The sequence below is a fragment of the Mytilus edulis genome, chromosome 10, assembly GCF_963676685.1.
Source record: "Mytilus edulis chromosome 10, xbMytEdul2.2, whole genome shotgun sequence".
NCBI lineage: Eukaryota > Metazoa > Mollusca > Bivalvia > Mytilida > Mytilidae > Mytilus > Mytilus edulis.
The window spans coordinates 53,624,986-53,645,936 of NC_092353.1; the positions used below are offsets into that span (position 1 = coordinate 53,624,986).

The following is a 20,951-nucleotide window of genomic DNA, read 5'->3' on the forward strand; positions in this document are numbered from 1 at the left end:
ATTCATTCGATACAAGAATGTTGTGAATGAGTAATTAGCTTGTTTTCTTTATATGTATATGCAAAATAAAAAGTAAAAACAAACAATGTTTGATATCGGCTATGTGTTATCTTTTCAGTGATGATAAATTCAAATTATTACGTTTATTCAGTTTATTATTGAATGAATATAGTTCAGGTTGATTTTATTCTGTTGAAAGCAATGGCAATTTTCAGAGTGATTAACTTTCGTATTTCAAATCTTTAATATGTCGAAGACAACATAAATGATCTAAAAAATGTTAATGCTTACATGTATCCTGTGTTGATATAACAGATAAAATCAACACCTTTTTGTCACAAAGCTATTATTATTAAATTTTATTACAGTTATTGTTTCGGCATTAATGTCTACAGAAGGATACACCATGGCAAACAACTACAAAAATTGTACTATAGATATCAAAACAATGCAGTCATTCTATATAACAACACTCAAAGAATCAATGTTTAGTTATTTTTGTGACAAGTTCCAGGATGAGTGCATTGAGGAAAATGTTGACGTCAGATGTTCCTGATTTACTGAAAACTATGTGTGTGTCAGTTACAATTGTTTACTCCGTTAAAAGAAGATATAGTGCATTTTATACAAGTTTACATTGTTTGATATTTATTTTTGTTGAATGTGTAAATCCTTGTCGGTATATACATATTGATTTGTAGTATAGTGCTTCGTAAATGTCTTTGCATATAAGTATTGTAACATAAAAAGTGTTTAGTTAATATCACAGTTATGGTGTATACCTTTATGTGAATGCTTATTGTTGTGGGCAATGAAGAGGATAATTAAGCTTGTTTGTATAAATTTACGAGACTGTATAATTTATTCATTTTTCTTGTGTGGACACAGTTAATTGTCTGTCTGATACATGGATTTGGCGGAACACAGTTATAATATTCTGTCTCATACTTGTGGTTTAGTGTGACACAGTAAGTATATTGTCTGTCTGATGCATGTGGTTCGGCTAGACACCGTTATTATCGTCTGTCTGAAACATGTGGTTGTGCGGAACGCAGTTAGTATTGTCGGTCACCTACATGTGGTTAATTAGCGGAACAGAGTTAGTGTCGTCTGTCTAATACATGTGATATTCGGAACAAAGTAATATAGTCTGTCTTATATATTTGATTCGACGAGACACAGTTATTATCGTCTGTCTGAAACACGTGGTTGGGCGGAACACAGTTACTATCGTTTGCTGGTATGCTGGTATATAAGGTTCGGATAGACACAGTTTATTTTGTCTATATGCTCAAATGTGGTTTTTGAAGTCAGGAAAATTAAATATCAAATGTTTTAAACGTGACTTCAATTTATTTTTCCTCCAGTTAATAGAACGATTGAAAACCCACTATAGTAGCGTTATTTCGAACAAATACAAAGAATGATAAAACTTAGATCCGACGAACGTTATTTCAAACAATCAAATGGCAACGTGTATATACCGTATACAATGAAACACCCTGTATCGCCAGTTTCATATCAAATGGAACACAAGGTATACATAATTTTACTAGAAGGCAGCTGTATGTATAATTTAAATTGATGCTATATAAAATCCTTAACTATTAGTCAGGTAATAAAACAAATGATCAAGCGGATATTACAAGAGCATGGTCATGAGGGAGTTTTGACTGTGTATTTTAGTATTCAAAATATACATCGAAACAGTCAAGTGCTACCCTGCAGGCACACTTTGTTGAATCAACGTTGAATCTTTGTTGATTTTAGGTTATACATTGATCAACAAATATTCAACATTGATTCAACGTTGACAATGCAACGTTGAAATTGGAACATTGTTTCAACGTTGAATTAACATTGTGTTGAAATACCAACACTGAATCAACTTTGGCTAAACAATATAAAAAACCGTGGCCAGTAGTTGTGGATCACCAGAATTGTCAAAAAAGAAGTATTGGACACATCACAATTATTTTTAAACTGACAACGATATTCACATTTAATAAAATAGTAAGTAGATTTATCACCAATTGTTGTGGTGATTATAAAATAACACATAAAACAGTCGCAGTGTATATATAACCATTAATTACTGATTAATCATGAACTTCGCACCCCAAATATTGAAATAATAGAAAATTCCAAAATTTCACCCCACCCCAAAACATAATAATAGAACCAGCGTGTATGCAGGATCATACAGTAAATATAAAATAAAATATTTGTGAATAACCCCTTCCCCTTAAAAGATCCCTCCCCCTTTTTCCTTGACTTCTGATGTCAAATATCTTGTTTTCATATCATTTCTTTTTTTTGCATTCTTTTTTTTCAATTCAAAGAGAAAGACGTCTATACATCAGTACATAAACAATGGTTGACAACTTGTAATATAAACAACGGATAGATCTATTTAAATAACGATTTAAATTTTCGCGGCATTGTAACATTTCTATTTTAAGACTATTCAGATATGCGCATGCGCAGTTGTTTTTGTTGCCAAAGTTTGAATATCCGCTAACGAGACCACAAGTGATTTCTGCAGAGTTTTTATCCCGTATACAGCTTTAACATTTTTATCGTAAGTATTTATATTAATTGTTGTGATTACGTTATCGTATTTTAGAAATGTGAGCATATCATGTTGTTATGAAAAGATCTGAAAACTGTACTGAAAAGTTGAAATTATACACGTGAAAAAGGGGGATGTTTAGGACAATATAAGGATTTACCTTAGGATCGGGATCAGGATAGCATGTTACCATTCCCAAGATATCTTACAACGTCTCATGAATTTTTATCATTGACTATTTGAAATCATATGATTGAATCAAAAGTAAAAAGAAATTTTAATCGCATAAAAAGGGTGGCTTGTTTACAAATTTGGGATGGAAGGTCAGAAGCTATATATTATTCACCAAGTTGGACCTTTAATATTTTACTGTCAAATTTGAAGTAGAGTTTCGACAAGGTAATAAAAAAATAAATGGTATATGAGGTTGGTAAAAAGTTTCTGCATTAATGGCCTTTTTATTTCATGTGTTTTCTTGTTTTGGCGTTTTATTTCTAGCATTTGGTCTGTCATTTACTTTAGTTTTCACCGGTTCTTATGCTTTTGATTTATACTTTAAAGTAATATTATTATGAATGTGTTGAACAGAATTAAACTTGACAATGTTACAACTTTTGATTTTGTAGATGTCATCATGGAGACCTAGATGGAATCACGGAACAGCAATTCAAGTGTCTGACAAAACTATGAACTTTCTAAAATGGGTTCCAAAAAGACAAGGTGTGAGAAAAAAAGAAGTTAAAGTTTCACTATTAATAAATAAATTTATTTTAATTTTATCGTATTGAATATTTCTCTATAATCAGTGGTTAAACATTAGAATACATGGGGTAGGAAGTGTCCGAACAGCAAACTTTGTTTATATTTTGATCACTCAGATATTTCAAATAGACATTGAGCAAAATTTGTGTTTTAAGGGTTGTGTGCTTTCGAAATCAATATTTCTCTTGGATGATAATTTGTGTTGTTATATGCATATCGTTAAATGTTAAAAAAAATCTTGGTTAAATTATGGTTCGTAGGAAAGCCCTCAACACACATATTTGTTATGCAGTTGATTAGTTGTTATCATAATCATGGTCAAGTCGTGCTCTCATCACAAGAATGTGGTCACTCAGTTTTATTGTTGAAAATTACTGATATTTTACAAGTAATTTGCAGTCAACGGCATCTATTCAAAGTTTTGTGCACCCAAACACTTTTTATTGTTGTACCTATTGTTAACAAGACCATCAACCAAAGAACATTATTTATATATCTTTGGGTCACCATACAGTCTTCAACAGTGGGCTAAAGCCCACACCATATCAAATATAACCAGACAATGACTTTATTTAAAGTTAATCAATTTTGTTTTGAGATTATTTTTCAAACTTGGGTATAATAGAGCAGTTATTGGATCAGGTTTCCTGTGGCAGAATGTTGCTATGGCATTTTGCATGTTGAGCGCCTTGAGAAGACAATAGCTTGAATATTGCTACAGTATAAAATTATGGACTGCAAGCCAAAGAAAATACCGGATGAATGAAACTTATTTATAGTTTAGATGGAAACACAGTTGAACACAACCACTAACCAATTGTGATTCCGTGTTGAATACTAGTATTGTATTCACCCTGAATTCAATTTGAATTCAAATTAAGCTATTGGTTGAAACAATGTTGAAGCAACCATTATTCTATATAGAGTCAATGTTGAACATCAACGTTGATTCAACATAGGATTTCAACGTTGATACAAATTTGCAAAATCTAATAATAATTCAACATTGATTCAACATAGAAAATAAACATTGATTCAATGTTAAATCAACGTTGTGTGCCTGCTGGGTAGGTTCAATTTAAATAGAGTATTTATCTCATGAAAACAGATTTTAATATTAGTTATCATAAATGTAATATTTATTCATAACAATGATGAGTAAAAAGTAATATAATAAAAATATTGAACTCAAAACGCAAAGCCTCCTTATAAAATGGCAAAATAAAAAGCAAAAATCCATCAAACGAATGGTAACAACTGATATATTCTTTTAATATTTGATATTAATAACTGAACATCAATAAGAAGATTTCTAATTGAGGCAATACATATTATTGAAAATTATGAAGATGACAAGATTATCAAATATATTTGTTTGTATCTGACTCACTCAGATCTTATAATATTTATAGGCTTTTATTTGATGATTCGTGAAGCTATTATTATTGGTGTTTTTTTTTATAAAACTCTTTACTTTATTCTATCTTTTGCTTCATAGAATTCATATATGTGAACAACATGGACAATATAGATAAATGTAAGTTTATTTCATACTTAGGGTGTATGTTCTTTAAAAAGAATACACTACATGATATACCCAACTATACACCATCGTAACCACAAAAAGCTATTGATAGCTTTTTGTCAATTTGTGACCGAAAATGGTTTTTGACAAAAAGAGTAAGAATATTATTCATCTATTTAAAATAATCAAAACATGATAAATCATTGCCGGTTAAAATGTTTAAAAAATGACTTATTGAAATGCAATACCTCGAAATTTCAAATCAATATTTCCTTGTAAAACTGACAAAAAACAGAAATATGAATAATAGTTTTGTACATAATACTCACGCAAACTAATGTTTTATCTGTTGTATTGCTAAAATTAAATCTTATTTACATTTGATATTGAGACATCTGTTTAAGATCAGGTAATACCATTTTTTTCACTCTATACAGACAATAATTTAAGATAAACATGTTATATTTACAATGTAGGTTTTTTTTTAAATAATCTGCATGTTTTCTTTACTTGAATGAACTAAACTTTTAATACGCGGGAAGTAATGTCTCCGTTTTTATCTATAGAAGTCCAATTCATACAGAACCGATCAAAACAGAGACTTTATACGATTCCCTTATACTGAGGGAATAACACTTTCTACTAGTAGTAGTACCCTTGCAACCGCTATATAATGAGTTGAGGTAGCCTGTTCTGCACTGTTGATGCTTTCAAAATGAAAGTTCAAAAAGATGTCCCTCATTTGGTTTCTTCTACTGTAAGACAGTTACGGTTTATGTGTGTAAAAGTTAAAAAAAAAACAGCTTTTAAATACCGAACTTTAATGAAAATTCGACTCGAAAAGTCTTTTGTCAAATGGCAAAATCGAAAGCTCAAACACATCAAACGAATGGACAACCAACTATCATATTCCTTGACAATTGATAACTAAATACAGGTACCATTCAGACTTGAGAAAGTCTCAATAAATTATTCAACTTGCAAAATGTTCAAAAGATAATCTGTCGTTTTAATTTTTCTGGAATTTTGTGGTGAATAATGCTCTCCAACTTCGTTATACATTATTATACTTGCCTGCTGATTAAATCCGTGCAACTGTTGCTGAGTATTATGTCAACGAAACGCTCGTCTGACATTGCAATTTATATGCGTTGTATCTTTGGTTAAAGAGTTGGTTGATGCTTATGCTGTCATGCGTTTCGTTCCAGACAGTTTCTTTGGATGTTATTAGATTATTTGTGCTACATGTACATGACATAACATATACTGTTTAGAAAATGTTTAAACATTCAAAACGCTAAGGATTTCTATGCCTAAAATTGTTTTCCTGAATCATACATGTATAGGTCAAATCTTTTCAGATTTTTTTTTGTTATTCATCCTTCAAAGTATTTAAATGGGCTTTGAGATTGTTTCTATTTGAGCATCATTATTGATTTTTATTTAGACGAAACGCCTGTTAGCCATATCAAACTATTTCTCAAATCATATCAAACCAAATTAAGACGATTAAAATGTTTGAGTTCACGTTAAAAAAAATAACCGTCATAGAAAACGAGCATTTTTGAAATCATTACAGCTCTTCTATAAAAGCTGCAAAACAAAACTTTTATCAACTTGCTTGCTATGTTTGCTTGGATGTTTGCAAACAATAGGTAGGCGGAGTTTCAATATATACTGGGATTTGATTGGATATGAATTGAAGTTTATGTTTATTGCCCAATCAAATTCCAGTATATAGTAAACAAACTACCTACCTTTTGTTTACAAACATCCGAACAAACATAGCAAGCAAGTTGATCAAAGGTTGGCTTTGCATGCTTTTAAAGAAGAGCTGTAAGGGTCTAGATTATTTTGTTCATTTAAATGGAATACAATGTATAGTGTGTCATTGTCATATTTCAAAAGGCACTAGCTGTGAAATTCATATTCCCCGATTTGACTCAAATTCTCATATTAGATGTATAACCATGTAAAACATTTATACACATTACGAAAAGTCTAAAATAAACAATTTACAGGGCATTGGTTCAATAATATGTAGCTTTGTTTTGTGTGTATTTAAGTTTTAACGCCATCTTATTAACTATCACGAAAATAAAACGTGGTTCACATAACATGATATCAATATAAACATAAATATAGATATATGGATCTGGACATCGTGCAAAAGATGTGTCTTTGTCTATTCGATTTCAATTATAAGGTTAGAATAAGTTAATTTTCAATTTTACCTGTATAAGAACGATTTTGATCGAACCAGTCAATCAAATGATAGACCTTTGTTTCACTTTCAATTTTGGCATTCTTTTCTTTTAATAGCCTAACACGCCTCAATCATAAATAATTCATTTATAGCTAAGGGGTTAGAATGAAGTACACAACACGGATTGAATGAGGTGGAATTATTCATTTGCTATTATTTTTTATGTATCTCTTAGCTAGCGCTACCCTCAAATCAATACTACATTAGAAGGTGTAAAACCACCATTGATTTCCCCCTATAAGTCTTTGTTAGATTAACAAAAACCTTAAATGCAATGGTTTGTTTCAACAAGACTTAAGTGGATGGCGAAGAACCCTTGAATGTTCAAATGTATAGATATAAGGAGAAAAAATGAGCGGAATATTTCAGGGTTGCCAAGCCCCCTTAAAACATACAAGCTAAATAGGGGTATGATCCCATTATTTCACATTGTCGTTATCAATTAAAACGGTGGGATAAAGATCAAGGGATCCACATTTGTTAATACAATGTAAACTATTTGAAAACATAATCATTCGATCGACGTACTGGTTTCTAATGATATTTTTACACAATTTTCAGGACAATATAGACTTGTTAGATTGATCAAACTTTAAATCAACATTTATAAGATAGCAACTCAGGAAATATCGATGTACATAACAATACATATTTATGATTTTAAAATCAATATGTTTGACTGCATATGTAAATGTTTTCTAATCTGTTTTGCAAATAAAGAATGGCATATCTATGGACAACAGGACATATTTATATATTGTTCCCTTGTTTTATATAATGTCAAACACTTATCGACGAAATTAACATAATACTTATGAGTGGTGCTTTCTCTTTTCCCTGGATGTTCCTCAAAGTTATTGTGTTGTATCTAATCTGTTGTAGATATGTACCGGTGTGCTATGTTGTTTTTGTTCTGCACATTGTTCATTTTGCCTTTATGCCAAGCGGTAAGTACATGTGCTGGTTGGTCTATGAACATGTTACTACTACATGTATTGAATCTGTTAGAAAAATAAATCTGTCAATTACTCATACTGGTGTACACTAAGTATATGAAGCTGTCATCAGCCAAGTAGTATGTGATTCGGTATTGACATGACTTGGTTAAAATCATTACTTCAAATTTTCGGCGGAAAAAATATTTTATAAAACAAAACTCATGTGTAGATTAATAATGATATTATTTTGGCTAATCGTTTATGTCCCGTTTCCAAAGACTTTCTGTGGAAGCGTTTCCTGATGCATGTGAGCCAAGAAAGAGCTTCAGATAAAGGGAATGTTATGAAATTAAAATAACGCATAATAATTTAGTATGAAAATATTTTCATTTGAGGTGGGATCCAAACTTCGGCCGACATAGCATAGCGTAAAATACAGAATGTCAGTTATGAAAAGAACAAAATAAAAAGAACCTCAGTCTTCATATGCTTCTTATTTCAATAATGCAGGACTCTCAGAATTAGTGCTACGGTAGAACTGTCAGCATTAGTTCGAATATTTAACAGTCCAAAACTGTTTTAAGGTACATTAAGTTTGAATGTCCCTTTCTTAATTTTATCCTCTCTATTGCGAAAGCTTGTTAATTATAATCTTGCCATCCAGCTGGGAAAACTAGCATTCCACCTTTTCTTAATAGTAGACTAACCAGTTCACTTAATTGTCATACATCAATGTACATCGTTTCCTCGGTTTTATCTTTTATATCTGATTCCTGATCTTTTCTGTGATCTTCTTCTGTTTGTAGCTAGTAGTCATAGTTTTTTCTTTTTCCTGTCTTTTGCCTTTCTAAAAGAATTTCCTCCTTTCGTCTTTCCGAATTCCTTTGTTCTCTGACCACCTAGAGTTCAGATTATTTTCGACTTTGCATGAGTTTGCCTTTTCCTGTGGTATTTTTCGCGTCTTTTGCATGAATATCAGTATCAGATATAGACTGGATACGCCATACATGCATTTTGTCTTCATATATACAGCAATTGACGCTCAAAATGAGTCAAGGTAAAATAAAAACCTGGTGTTCTTAAAACGTTTCACACGAACAGATCTCCTGACAGTTACTGGTCGATTTTAAGAGATGTTGACACTATTACCCATTGTATAAACCATTGAATAGCGAAAAAACATTAATTTCGACACTTCTACACTAGCAAAAAATGCATGAAATACGTTATCCCAGTATAATTTGTAATGTAATTGATTAAGATTATACTAGATACGTGCTACTTTAACGGGATTGTTTCATTAATATTTACTATACAATACACCATATTGTGAGAGATTCAGATGAGATAAACACTACAAAGAACATTCATACAAAAAATTTGTCCGTTTGCAAATGATATTATTCTGGGTTCATTTAGAGGTTAGATGAAAAACTTTATATGCAATGCAGCTTTGCTTTTGTTTAACTGTATGTTACTGTATATTTTTGTTATCTTATTAAGCATGTTAAGGGATGGTTTTGGGGAGGTGGAGGTGGTGGATCTAGTGGAGTAACAGCAAAGAAAATAGCAGACAAGGCAAACAGTTATAAGGACAGCACTGAATGGGCATTTGAAGGTTGTAAAGGAGGCAAAAAATTCTGCAAATCAAATAAATGCAACCTGTTTGTAAACGATGTGCTGAAAAGTGTTGGTGCAACTGTTCCTCAGAGGTACGCAATTTAAATTTATTTCTTGAGTACAACGGTATATAAAGGTCAATGGTCTTCGGACGTATCGTATGATTACGAAGTTTTCTCAAATATTTTTTCGACAGATGTTAGTTCAAACTGAGGTATCTGAAAGTGCCTATAGTCAGGATGAGCCCTAAAGCCACCTTTCACCGATTATGACCGACCTAGTTAGACTTAACCCCGGGTTTGTACTGATATAGGCAACACGACGGTGCCTCTGGGTCTTGATCTTCTTGATCATCGGAGATCACCCCCGGTTTATGTGAGCTTAGTGTTGTTCGTACGATAGTTTTCTGTGTTGTGTTTTTGTGTACTGCTGTTTCTCTTTTTGTCGTTTTTCGTGTTTGTCATACATGGCGTACTGAGTTTGAGAATGTCCCCTTGAAATCTTTTGCCTTTCTCTTTTCTAAAATTTATCAGAATAGAATGCAGAAAGTTTAAAACATCAAAACCTTGTAGTAAAAGGTAAAATAACAAACATACCAAACTCCAAGGAAAATTTAACACGGAAAGTCCTCATCAAAAGGGTAAAATCAAAAGCTAAACATCAAATGAATGGTAAAAAGTAAAATCACAAAAATACTGAACTTAGAGGAAAATCAATTCGGAAAGTCCATAATCACATGGCAAAATCAAATAACAAAACGCATCAAAAACGAATGGATAAGAACTGTCATATTCCTGACTTGGTACAGGCATTTTCAAATGTAGAAAATGGTGGATTAAACCTGCTTTTATAGCGCTAACCCTCTCACTTTGATGACAGTCTCATCAAATTCCATTATATTTACATTGATCATTGTTGATGCGTTAACTAAACAGACACAATAAATAAAATAGTCAGAATTAATAAACAAGTGTCATAATCTTTACTTTTTACAGGCATTTCCTAAATACTATGTAGAAAATGTTCTAATCAAATTATCATAAAAAGATTCCTTTAGTAATTTTGTCATCAAATTTGTATGCTGCTATATATTAAATCGATGTCTGCCTTCCTTCTTTTATTTTTGTTATGGCTAAATACATATAATATTGTTTCAGAACAAAACAGTCTTATAATTTATGAACTGTGTATTATCCATTGTTTTAAACAGAGTATTCTCAAGTGTACTATATCCAAGATTACTAGAAGGTCTTGTTTTACGGAATGAAGCAAAAAAAAAAATACATTATGATTTTCTACTTTAAAAATGTTCTGAAACAGATATTTGAAGGAACGAAACGTTTAAAAGAGTGACGTTATGTTTATATTGTTAGATATGTGCTTTTTTACTCTCATGTTTGTCGAAAAAAAACTTCATTTAAACGGACATATTCACAGTAATCACATACAAATATATATGTTTGATTTCAAAACACAATTTGCATACTGTGTTCGAGAAATTGAAATTATAAGTCATACGAAACTGCATTTTCGCTCCGCTCGTAATGCAGATGTAGTTTGCACATTGATCACAAATGTAAACAAGGAGTTCAAGAACATTTTTATATCTCAAATTGATTGCGTGAAATGGAAAACGAGTGAAAAAAACAATTGTTAATTTCTACAAATGCTGAGCTTAAAACTCTGATACGGGAAAAGATAAAATCAACCTTTATCGTTAAACCATTATTAAGAAAATTCAATCATAATATGGTTATCCTTAAATTGGGAAAACTGGGAGACATGCATGTCCCTACTAAAAGACACTTACGAGATGTACGTCATAATATATTGCAGACAGCATAAAGTCATTAGTCACCTGGAAAACACGAAGCGCAGGTCCTTGCTTTAGTTTTGTATATAATGACACGTTAAATTTAGCCTTATGAAACGGTTTTATTAGATATATATAATTATATATTTAAGACTCATTCACTAACTTAATAAATTTAAAACTGTGAAAAAGACTTGATTATTATGTTTTTATTTATCTTTTATGTATACACTCTGCAAATGTGCGGCAAATTTAATAATTATTTTCTAGCTGTGTATGTCTATATACGGAAGTAAATGTGCTATAGTTTAACAAAACTAGAAACTAAACATGATATCATTTTTTAATTACAGATATTCTTGGTGGTATTCTCCAATCAGTGCAAACGACTGGGGGAATCCGAATTCAAACAGAGTTAAGAGCACAGGATGTTACAGTTTAGTCAGCAGTTTCTGGTCTAAACAACGTGGTGATGTAATTGCTTTTCCAGCATCGAGCGGTAGCGGTCACGTTGGAATTGTTTATGATGGGAATGCATATATCAGCGCCGGTAAAAATCAAGTGAACAAGAAACGAATTCCAAGCGTAAAATCAACCATCTGGAGATACAAATATGACGACAACAACTGTTAAATTGCAATGAAATAATAATGCTTAACAAATACATTTTTGTTTCTCACTTCTGTTTCATTTTCTGTTAATATTTATTTCACTGGTCGATATTGTTGACCATCTTTTGGTAAATATTTCAATCATATGTAAATCAGAAAGATCTACTTGATTTGATTTTGATTTATTTATCAAAAAACATAAACAAAAACCCCTGCATGTTTCATATATTTATGCAGTTTCAAATGCAAATGTTTATTAATTAATAAAATATAAATTGAAGATATACACTGGTTTTTGTTTGTTAAGAAAATAATAGTTATATGTGTTTGCCAAGATCATTGAAAAACCACCAATTTATTTTGTTTACGCTATAAGTCTCAAACCCAGTGTTTCCGAATTTGCATTTTTAAGCCTCTCTTGTTTTTTTTATTGGTCGTAGCACTTACATGCATAGTTTATGATTCCACCTCTACCGAAATGTTTAAATTATATCAAGATGATAATATCAAATTGCGACAATCATTATTATTATACCTTACATAATTTACAAACAATTCTATTGAGTAACACGTTATCACGTGACATGGAATAATTCGATTTATTTTCATTCAATTGCAAGGAATGACGAATAACCCTTCAAATCTATACCAGCAGTGAATAACCCTATTATACACCGGCGAATAACCTTTTGAGTTTCTTGATTTGTACAAAATTTATTTCCCATGAAATGACGTCACAGACGTACATAAACAAAATGGCAAAGTTCACGTTACTAGAAGCCAACCGAGTTGCGAGGAAATAAGCATTAGAACAGGCAACTAGTGCCGATGATATCTCTTATAAACGGTCCTTTTCAGGGCCATCAATATTTCACAAAAAGATTCTATCTTTGTTGTGCGTATGAGAAATTCTATGACACAAATGTATTTCCGAACGTCAACTTGTGTTTACTTTGTTACCAAAGTTTAAGTAAAGTGAATGTTTTGTCAGTGATTCAAAAGTCCCTGCCAGTGTTAGCTCGGTATAATAAAACAATTAAGGCCCCTTAGAAGCAATGAATATCCAAAATTGTCATCCCTTAAATTAACGTTATTTCAGTTCGGGCTGCGCCCTCAGTAAAATAACCTTCTCGTATTGACCATTTTGGATATTCACATTTTCTACGGGCCATAACTGTATATTGGACGAAAATTATGTGAACGTTATCAACGTCAGACCACCATCGGTTTCCAATAATGAGTAAATCTATAAAGTATACTAGTATACTTTCAAAAATCGCGACATGAGGAAACGAAAAACAAAACAATTCATACAAAAAGACAACTGTCTGATTTATGCTAAAGCAATAAACGAAAAGCAAATATACTAACAGACAGCAAGCACAAAAACAGTTAAGAATAACATGGAAAGGCGACATGCAGTTACACAAAACCCAAAAACTTACATAATCATTGATAAGTTTTATTCGTTTTTTTTTATTTCTTTTTAACTATTATGCGAATACACTCAGTGAAAATAACACAATCAAAATATTTACAGTAAAAAGGACTTTTACACTGGTACCTTTCAAACAAAAATCTTGAACCGCGAAAAACAAAGGTTGAGACACTGACACATCGCATCGGTCAACCAACATGACCAATGTGTAAAGGTGAATGTTAAACGTATGGAGTGTCTATATCAATTTGAGCAATTTTTGTTAAAGGAGCATGCCTCTATTTAAGGAGTCAATTTTATATGAACATCATCGAGGGTAACATATCTTAAAATGAGACAAGGAAACACCGTATGATAAAACAGAATATATGTTACAACTGAGAACTAACTGGAAGCAAACTTTGAATAGTTGAAATATTCACGTTCGTTATAGATTAAAGTTTGAAATCATCATGAATCTGGGTCAGTATAGAGGAAATATTGAGATATTGAGCAGAACGTCTAACCTCATTAGATCTTCAATCACATGTTCACTTGAATTTACATTTAGGCAGCCATTGAAATGTGGGTAGGTTATTCAGTGACCTGAAATTATTACTATATGGACAGTGAAATTAAGGGCATACGATACAGTTTTAATCCGTATTTACATTGTGATAAAAATCTTCATATAGACTCTTTTTTCTGATTAAATCAAATATGTAATAAAAAATATACCGTCATGTGCTACTTTTTGAGTAAAATGAGGTCGAAATTTTGTATATTTGCTAAAAATTCGGATTTTCCTTTCGAAAGAAAGACATAACTTTGTTTTTAAAGACAAACACACATTGTTTGTTGTTAAATGATTTGTAATTTCTGTATTTTATAAGTATCATAAAAACTTATACAGTTTTTATTCAGAAATATCTCATATTTATCAAATGTTCATGATTGTAGAAAAAAAAACATCATTTTTTGCTCTGTATTTATTAAAATTAAAAAAAAATGGCAGTATTCACGTTTTCGTGAAAATTGGCACACATGTTCTTCTAACGTAATCAAACCAAATGGCATTTTAAAACATAGGGTCCATGAACTCGTTTTCAAGTTAAATAAGTTTGAATGATAAAAATCAGTTGAAAACTGAATCGTTTCCCGATAAGTATTTTTTTTGTCAAAATCTAGTGACGAAGAATTTTAAATAAAAGAGAAACATTGTATATAAACCTTGTGTATACACCATGTCATTACAGAAACTGTATATATTGGTGAGTCCCTCAGGTTCTACGGTCCAGCAGGAGTGATATCAACCCTCTGATAGTGTATGTTAATAAAACTCATTAACTATATAAGTAAAGTGGGTCTGTACAATTTTACAATTTGAGACTTCCGGTCTGGAATTGGCAATATCAACAAGTGGAAAATGTGTTATACCAACGCAGGAAGGATCTATCTTAAAGCAAAACGAAATGGTAATATTAAATGTAACAAGATCTCGGAATATTAAAACAAGTACTTTTTAATAATGAACTAGCTATATATAGGTGTACGTGATATAACTATCAAAGATCAAGAAAAAATATATTAATTCTTAGGGATCATCATTCGGTCTTTAACCATGTTAACAAAACGAGCCAAACTCGTATAGGTCCAAAATGACAGATGTAACACAACAAAAAAGACAAACAAATAGCATAATAAATAATTGAGAAATGAACAACAACAATCAATAATAACCATTGAGAACTGTTAAATGCAAAATATGAATTTACAATAATGCTGTTTTAAATAAACTATATTTTGTTGTATCCATATCTAATTTATGCCTTGTTTGGATAGTATCAGTGTATGGCATTAAGTTAAAAACGGGGTGGTTCTCATAGCTTACGTTGCACAATTTGTCTATACCATATTGATAAAAATTCAGAGTCATTAACTTAAACCACAACTGCTTTATTATTGGCTTCATTCTTGAAAACTGATGTGTCTTATAAATCATTTCCATTATTATTGATTTAATTTTTTTTTAATCGTTTAAGAATAGATCAAAACTATAGCTACGTCCTCATTTTGTTGTAAGTTTTAGTAAAATGCTCTTGGCTTGGTCAACTTCTTTCCGAAACGTTTCTGCATTTACTTTATTTACAGAGTCAACTAATATATTGTATGAGACTCTCATTACTAGTTTTTATTCTGCAAATATGTTTAATGTAAAATATATAACGTAATCTTCAATTTGCATGCTCAGATTAAAAAAATATTGTTTACTGGCTTCACGATTCGACTTTCTTTTTCACCTTGCAAAAGTAGTTGAACCGTTTTTGTGCATTGTTATGAATTGAACCTGCAAATCATGAAACAGTGAAATATCCAATGACGTGACCACTGTCCAGTGAGAAAATCATTTCAGCTCTTTTAAACCGACTTATACTGCACTCGTTCTATTTAAGCAGTCAAAATGCGTTGACTGTATATTTCTATGCCATATACGGTCACTGACCTGATATCACTTTTCCTCATGAATATTTAAATAGAAATTGTCGAAATTATATTTAATTATTCATACGACCTCTTCAACCTGTTCTTGTTTCCAATGTAAACAACGATGCGTTTAACGACTCAAACTTGTTTCTTTTGCAATTTTTGGGAAAAAAAATTTCACTTCTTAATATTTTTTTGTTTGCAACCTATAAATCATTATGTTTTATGTTTATTGATGATATTTTAGTCTGCAACGAATTCGTTCATCATTGATTGCGGTAATGATGTACATTTCATCGTGTTTTATATTTCTCCGTCTGTGTGATATGAGGCCTTTTTAAAGGGGGATTTTCCCCAATATTTAAATCAAATAAATAACATTAACACAATAAACAACAATTGAAAATGTTTTTTTAGATTGCAGTATAAAGACAATAATAGTGCATTCAGTTGACTTGACATATCAACGATATAAGGATTCGGCCCGAAACGGGAAAAATGCTCGGCTCAGCCTCGCATTTCCCCGTTTCTAAGCCTCATCCTTATATCGTTGATATGTCAAGTCAATGCACTATTATTGTCTATATAATAGAATGAAATTCAAAACAGTGTGGCTGTGGCCATTGATTGACACATTAAATTCATCCATTGACTCGGACAATTTACGTGAACGTTTGTCTGTAACGACCACTGTTCACAACGTACCTACGATAGACATTTAAACTGTTGGGTCACCAAAGGTTTCTTAACGCCTTTAATCATTAAATAATTCGACAAATTAATCAGGAATAACCTTTATGTGTTGATTTATATAATTGATATAAATCAAAACATCGTGTTATTTCTGAATATTTTTCGAATTACTTTATTAAGGTGTTGAGAACCTTTGATGACCCCATAGTTTAAGTGTCTTTAAAAAGTACATAGTGAGCAGTGGTCGTTACATACAAACGTTCACCTAAATTGTCCCAGTCAATGGATGAATTTAATGTGTCAATCAATGGCCACAGCCACACTGTTTTGAATTTCATTCTAAAATTCCAAAACATTGCTGCTTCGAAAATCACAATGAACTAGCAATGAAACATTGCTTAATTTCAAGAATGTTGCCGTTGTGTCATTACAGTCTGTCGTGAAAACTAATATGGATGTTCTGCGAATGCGTGATATAACATAATCTTCAATTTGCATGCTCAGATTAAAAAGTACTAGAACACACCCGTGATATCGCGGGTCCGTGACTGAATTAAAGTATATAACTATGCGCAAGCCTTATCTTAGTATTAGTACTGTCATCTGATAAAGTCATGCCGATTATAAGATACACAATTTTCTCTGCTTTCAAATCTTTCTGTTTGAACCCGTCGAACTGGAACTTATCAATTATTGGTAATATTAAATATTTGGAAAACAAAAGGTCCTGGAATAGAGTATTTTTTAATCAATGTAGCATTGTCCTATATTAGTTATAAATAAAGTTGAATTCTTTGATTCGCTGTTTTACGTCATGCCCGCTAACAAATTGAAACTTATTTTTAGTCCAGATTTTTAATATTCGTATTGTTATCTTAGAAAGTCTTACGGATTAAAATACTACAATAGGTAACAATTTGACAATTTAGTAGTGTCAACCCTGTGATTATGACCCGTTTATATAGCATATTAATCCTGAATACATCGTTTGGTGGTGCGCCTGTCAGATGCGGAACGTACAGATAAGGTAATAGGTAACAGGTGATTATACTATTGGTATCGATATCGGACTCGACCCGGAACTTCCTAATTATTGGCGATATTAATTACGTGGAAAACAAAAGGGCCTGGAGTGGTGTACATTTTAATTTACACCTTTGTACTATACTAGTTGTATATAAAGTTGAATTCTTTGATTCGTTGTTTTTACGTGATGACGGCTGACAAATTGGACCTCGTAATTTTAGTATTATAGATTGTTTACGGGCTTCACTATTTGACTTTCTGTTTCGTCTTGTTAAAGTTGTTGAACATAGATATAGGAAGATGTGGTGTGAGTACCAATGAGACAACTCTCCATCCAAATAACAATTTTTAAAAAGTAAACCATTATAGGTCAAAGTACGGCCTTCAACAAGGAGCCTTGTCTCACATCGTAAAACAAGCTATAAACAGGCTATTGAACAGGCTTTTTTTCCATTGTACCTGTGCAATAATATATGATGTTTAATATGTTAATTTTTCTATTGTGTATATTGTATTGTATTGTTTGTATATGTCTTCAACCCCCAGGGGTATAAATATTGTGCATTTTATAAATAAATAAATAAATAAATAATTTTACGACCTGAAACAGTGAAATTTCGAATGAAATGACCGCTGTCCACTATAAAAAAAAATTGAGCTCTTTTAACATGTATAATATTATTCCAAAATCATTGCTGCCTAGAAAAATACGAAAACTTTCATTGAAACACTTCTTTCTGTACTAAATGTGTGATTTTTTTTTATCAGGACCTGAACTAAAAGTAAGAACAATATAATATTCAGTATGCTAAACATAAGTGTTGTGAAAGCGGCAGGGGCGGATTCAGCCATTTTAAAAGGGGGTCCTAACCCTGGACAAAAGGGGAGGGGTTCCAAATACATGTCCCCATGCATCCAAATGCACTGATCGTCAAAAAAAGGGGGGTCCATCCCCTGGATCCGCCACTGAGCGGTTACATTATATAACTCAATATATTTTGTTTAATAGTTTCATCCATCGATAATATCCGTTTGTTGCAGAGGTTTTTTTTATCGTTCGGCTGCTGTCCTGTTGACATATGTAAAATATCTTCAATATTAAAAGTCTCTGGGTCATAGTGGGTGCCATATAACCCTTTATTTTTTTTTTCTAAAACGTGCTTTGTATATAGAAAAAAGAAGATGAGGTATAATTGCCAAATGAGACACCTTTCCAACAAAGACATAATTTGGTAAAGTAAGCAGTCATAGGTTCAATGCTGAAAAGTAAGCTATAAATGACCCAAAAATTACTTGTGTAAAACAATCCAAACAACAACAAAAAACCAAAAAAAACCCGGCCCAATTAAATATATAAAAGGAGGAAAATCTATCCAATCAAAAAACAGTATACTGTAGGAGCCTGTATTTCAGTGGTTGTCGTTTGTTTATGTGTTACATATTTGTTTTTCATTCCTTTTTTTATATATATATATATAAGGCCGTTAGTTTCTCGTTTGAATTGTTTTATATTGTCATATCGGGGCCTTTTTATAGCTGACTATGCGGTATGGGCTTTGCTCATTGTTGAAGGCCGTACGGTGATCTATAAATGTTAATTTCTGTGTCATTTTGGTCTATTGTGGACAGCTGTCTCATTGACAATCATACCACATCTTCTTTTTTATTATAGATTCAACGCTGCAATTTTCACAAAACATATTAAATTTTTCACCTTGTCGCACATACATATAGATAATATCATTACAGCTTATTTTCTAATGCATGTAGAGCAAAACTTTGGTTAGCTTGCTTGCTTTGTTTGTATATTGTACAAAATATAAAATATACAAGTTAAACTATTACTGTGCAGGTATAAGAAATCAGCTGTTATGATTTTATTCAGTTTTGCAAAATTTAATGTCCGAGCCCATTAAAAATCGAACAAACTGAAACTACAGTTGCTGACTTCACTACCTTCAAAACAAATGGAACAGTTTGTAAGTCTCATATTCTGAAATATGACAAAAACAAATACTTATTATAGATTTTGTTAACACTGCCATGTATGTAAATATTTCTTCGCCTTTTTTACGAACACAAAATTCAAGGATCACACATTTGCCTTTAATTATCTATACGAAAATTGCTGTACTCGTGAATATCAGCACCGGCTGGTATCGACGGCTTACTTTACACTAGTAAGTTTGTCTCATGAGTAATTGTGTTTTTTTGCTGTTGTTTCGTTGCTGTCTGGTGGACAAATAAATGAAATCTCTGTGCCATCATCAAACATGTTTTAATGGCTATATATCGGGTAATTCAAACCCATTTTTCTTCGCATATAAACAACTCTTCATGGCCGCATTCTGCCTCCGTATCTTTACTCCACCGTTTCGAAGTTGGAAATAAAGAATAAATTAATATAATTGTATTGCTATGTTGAGGGAACGAGATAACTATCTTGAGGGAACGAGATAACTATCTTGAGGGAACGACATAGTATCTTGAGGGAACGAGATAACTATGTTGAGGGAACGACATAGTATCTTGAGAGAACGAGATAACTATCTTGTGGGAACGACATAGCATCTTGAGGGAACGACATAGTATCTTGAGGGAACAACATAACATCTTGAGGGAACGACATAGTATCTTGAGGGAACGAGATAATTATCTTGAGGGAACAAGATAACTATCTTGAGGGAACGACATAGTATCTTGAGGGAACGAGATAACTACTCTTGAGGGAACGAGATAACTATCTTGAGGGAACGACATAGTATCTTGAGGGAACGAGATAACTATCTTGTGGGAACGACATAGCATCTTGAGGGAACGACATAGTATCTTGAGGGAACAACATATTTTTTTTTTCTTTCATGGCCGGATTCTGCCACCGTACATTGTGTTTATATTGGTATGTGACACTATAATAAATTATTCTGATTCTGATTCTGATTCTGTTATCCAATGTAACTGAAGTTAGTATTTGTGTATGGCTATCAGAAGTAACATAAGCCAATATATCCATGTGTATGATGGACAGAGGTCACAAAAGTCAGTATATGCGTAACACGAATTTGCGGTGACAAAAAAATATTTCTGTGTAAGTTAATTAGGGATTATATATAATATTTAATATATTTAGGATGACCAGGGTTACTATTTTTAAAATTTAATATGTGCACGTGTATATAGGGTGACCAGTAGTGACCAAACTTAACATCAATAGGTGGTAACAG

At 31.9% G+C, this 20,951-nt stretch overlaps 1 protein-coding gene across 2 annotated transcripts in view; it reads left to right on the plus strand.

Moving 5' to 3' along the window:
• The window catches only part of LOC139491479 (leucine-rich repeat-containing G-protein coupled receptor 4-like), a 29,513-nt gene extending 17,120 nt beyond the window's left edge, over window positions 1–12,393 (plus strand). The window contains exons 15-17 of one of the 2 annotated variants that reach the window (XM_071279193.1): window positions 8,008–8,072; window positions 9,567–9,775; window positions 11,850–12,393. The gene's annotated coding sequence lies outside the window, so the exon portion shown is untranslated. Of the gene's footprint in view, window positions 1–368; window positions 1,712–8,007; window positions 8,073–9,566; window positions 9,776–11,849 lie in introns of those variants that run through there. The other variant, XM_071279194.1, reaches the window with a different exon arrangement.
• Window positions 12,394–20,951: the final 8,558 nt, after the last annotated feature.